This window comes from Eschrichtius robustus, chromosome 3 (genome assembly GCF_028021215.1).
Source record: "Eschrichtius robustus isolate mEscRob2 chromosome 3, mEscRob2.pri, whole genome shotgun sequence".
In the NCBI taxonomy this organism is placed as follows: domain Eukaryota; kingdom Metazoa; phylum Chordata; class Mammalia; order Artiodactyla; family Eschrichtiidae; genus Eschrichtius; species Eschrichtius robustus.
The window spans coordinates 126083539-126087731 of record NC_090826.1 but is presented as its reverse complement, the minus strand read 5'-3'; positions in this window follow the sequence as shown (position 1 = coordinate 126087731).

The following is a 4193-nucleotide window of genomic DNA, read 5'->3' as shown; positions in this document are numbered from 1 at the left end:
CCCCTCTCACAGAACATTCTCCCTCCATTGCCAACTGAGGAGGATCTGGGGTCACTTTGATAACGGTGGTTTTCCTTGCAGCCCCTTCTGTACTTTTGTAATCATGATCCAAGATCCTAACCACAGCCTGAGAACCAAGATGTCGGTGGTGTTGCCAGGCAGACACGCTGACCTGCAGACGGATGTGATTAGAACACACACACTAGGACCCAGCCACACCACGGAGGTGATCTCCACTAGTCAACAAGAAAGAGCTGCATTTGCCCAAGTAGCTGTGTAACGAGTGCTTAGCACAGAATCCAGCCAGTACAGATCTGCAGAAACCATGTGTTGGATGCCCCAAGGGGAGAAACTTCACTTAAAAAGAGCGTCTCAGTCCCTTTTCTAGGCGAGACTAGTCACACGTACTAACGAAGCTTGCTACTTGCCACAACTTTTAACCACTGGCCTTAGCAGGTATTTCCAATTCCATTTTGTTTACGATAAATATAAGCTCCATTTTTTTCCATTTTTAAAGCATCTTTACAGGCCTAACATAGCCTGTAACATAGTGAAGCTTGGAATTAATGAGCCGGTGCGTGTTTGCCCATGTTGGGTGGCTTGTTCATCCCATAGCAGATGGGACTCTGGCAGCGAGTCCCTCCAAACCAACCAGCTCAGCAGGATGGAGTATGGGCATGGCAGCCCCCACTGCAGATGTAGAGAGCAAGAGGAGGGGAGGTAGTTCCCCCAAGTGCATGGGAGGGGCTGTGGGAATTTGTACCCAGAAGGTTGGGGTGTGTGGCAGACATCGTGGCTGTCTCTACAGCGACGGTAATGGGAAGGGTTTGGAATCTTCAGACCCCAGAGACTCTTCCCTTATGCCTTTTCCAGCACTGCATACACCTTCCCTGACCTCTGCTCCCGGATTCCCATATTCTGTTTACCAACCTTGCCAGGAGCCAATGAGTGGCTCAATGAGTGGAGAAAATAAAACAGAGGGGGTTGAAACAAGTGCCACTGGAATGTCCCAGTTGCCTTTCCCCAACTTTGATTAACCTATAGTTCCATAAAACAGGACTAATAGTCTTCACAAATGTGACATGCTATTATTCACCCAAAGTTATTCCAGTCTTGGGGAAACGTGGCAAACATCTACCAGACTTCAGATATCTTTTACTGAGTTTTTTTCTTAATAACCTAGTGTTCTCACTCTCCTCATATCACACCTCCCCACCCCTTCATCCCAGGTCTAGGAGGTGCCGAAGGGAATGAGCAGTGCCTGCAAACTCCTGGCCTAAATCCGGTGGGCAGAGGTGTTTGGTGATAAGAGTGGCTCAGCAGGACAGGGGAGAGCCACGGAGATGCCGTTAGGTTCCACAAGGGGAGACACTTTCAAATAGACCAGGCCTTCAAGAGAGTTAAAATCTCCACCACCTGGCTAAAGGAATTGTATTAACTCTTTCTATCCAAGTGGGATTTAAATTTCTTTTAAATGTCGTGTGATAGAAGAGGTAAAGAAGCCTAAAACTCTGAAGTGGCACCATTTCTGAGTCAGATAAAGAAGATGCATGAGCAAGGAAAGGATGTAAAAGGCTTCAAAGTTTGTCTAATATGTCAGAGACTCTGTCATTTATTAAACTGACTTAAGCAATTAATCAGAAATTAGCCCTGGACTATCTGGAGAAAACACCAGAAAGTATATGACTCTAGCTGCATGGCTAAATAGAGATCCTCCACGTGGAAGCAGCTATCACGTTGTGTTTAAAAATCATCGCAGGTTCCAAGCTGAGCATCCAGTTAAGACTGATAAGGTATAATCGCCCCACACTCAGCTAACACTTACATTACTGCTTCACAGAGGCCCCAATTCACCTGAGCAACATAAATGAAGAAAGGAAGGAGGTTACTGGCTTCTTTCTGCTCTGTGCCTCTGGGCCCATCTTCTGGCTCCTCCAGGCTGGGGTGAGGCGCAGGATGGTGAGACTAAATGTAGGTTTTCATAGACCTAATTGTACTTGCTAAGCACTTAGGTGTGTGACCAATCACTGCAGTGACTGGTGAAGAGGCCTAAACTTCTAACTTACCAAAATACCATCTTGCAGAGATGCTAGTATGTTAATATCTTAATGGCCTCTAATGATATAGCAGAGGGACCAGGGAACCAAAAACAGTCCTGCCTCAGGGAGCTTTTCAAAGAGCAGTCGTGTAGGTACATTGTGCCTTGGTCACTCACACACCAGTTAGGGACCCGGAGCTCTGGCCAGGCAACCCTAAGTGTGGTCAAGTGGCTTCCCAGGATACCATGTGGTGGGACTGGCATTGTTTCTAGAGATCCAGGTCCAAAAATGGAATGGCACCAAAATACCAGGCTAACCACAACATGTTAAAAGACCCTTCTCTGCAGAAAGATCCATGGACTCAACAGGACGTCCCAGGCTAAGGCTTGGCCTGCGTGGGTTTGCATGGGCTCCACTGATGGAATAGAGGTGGGAGCAGCTGAGCCATTGCCAGGCTCTGAGTGGACCCTCAGACTCCCTCAGGGATGACCCAAGAAGGCCACCAGTCCGTTCAGCGTGATGTTGATGATGGGAGAACCGCCCATCACCCAGGTCTGGAAACCTCACTCCTGTGGCGATCAGCACGTCCAGTGGTGGGTAGAAAAGGAAAAGGAAAACCAATGAAACCGTGATTCTGCTCATTGGCTACAGCAATGGCCTAGGCTGGGGCAGAGGTTGAAACTCTTATCTGATGAGGTTCCTGGAGTATTTATCATTCTCTTTCTCTATTCCAGGCAAGTTGTTTCCAAATTTGGCTCTGAGGTCACTATCTGGGACACTTGTAAGAAACGCAGATTCCTGGGCTCCAGCCCCAAAGATTCTGATCCAAGAGGTATGGAGTTTGCCCAGGAATCTGTTTCTAACTGGTGTTCCAGGTGATCCCAGCACAGGGGATCCAAGGACCGGTGTTTGGGAATAACCGCTCTAGTCCACACCGACTCCTTATATCATCAGTCACTGAGAATGGGCTGCATCTCATATGTAACACCGAGCATGTCCCCGGGCTCCCACTCTGACCTGCTGCCCTGTCCCGGGACACGTGTCTCTGAGCTCTGCCCCCCAGTGAGCTCCACAACTGTCCATTTAGCACATGCACTTCACACCCACTCAACTCAACCAGTGTTTATTGGGCACCTACTATAGGCAAGGCACAGAACCAGATACTGCTATGGGGAACAGAGACAAGAAGGCTGGGCCTCACCCTCGAGGGGCTCACAGTCTAGTGGGAGAGAGACACACGCACAGGTACTAAAAATACAAGGCAGAATGAGGTGAGCTCTAGAAGAGAGGCAAAACCAGTGGGAGGTCAGGGAGCCCAGCAGATCAGATGCTTGATGCAGTGGGTGGTGCTCTGGCCAGTCCCTGGGAGATGGGCAGGATTCGTACAGGCAGGACTGAACAGAGAAGGATATTTCAGGTACAGGAGTAGGTTTAGAGCTGGTAAAGTACACTGAATGTTCAAAAGACAGGGGCAGAATGTATGCCTTGACTGAAATATAGGATGCTAAAGGGAAAACAGGTAGCTAAAGATGGAAAAGTGGTCTGAGGGCAGATGGCAGAGGAGATCGACTCCAATCTGTAGGCAATGGTGAGCCATCGAAGGTTTCTAAGCCAGGGAGTGACATGATCTCATTTCCTCAATTCTCAATGCTGTAATATGTGATTAGCTCTATTTCTGTTAACTTCACTCCATGGACTTAGACCCTTTCTTGGTCTCAGAGCAGAAGCTCTGTGGCCACACATCCTTTCAGGGCTGCACAAAGCTACAAAGCAGTGGCCTTAGGCCAAGTAAATTTTGAGCTCACTTAACAGCCTTGCACCAACCGCCTCCACAGAACAAGAAGGACAGCCTTCTAGAATCACTTGACAGTAAGGGGCAGGGCACAAGGAAAATACTCAAAGAACTTTTGTTGCCTAAGCATAGCGTGGATAAGTTGCAGAGAAAATGGGAGCACAAAAAAAAAAAATGGTGGAGAGGTGCAGGTGACAAAATTAGCATCATCCAAACTAAACCATCTCCCTGTAGGCTTCTGGTATAACCCCGTTCACTGGGTGGGGAGACTCTGCAGTCTGACTCACTGGGATTAGTAGGTGAGACTTCTAAGAGCTCTACACCTAGCAGGTTCTCTGCTGACACCTCTCCTAGGATCCCGC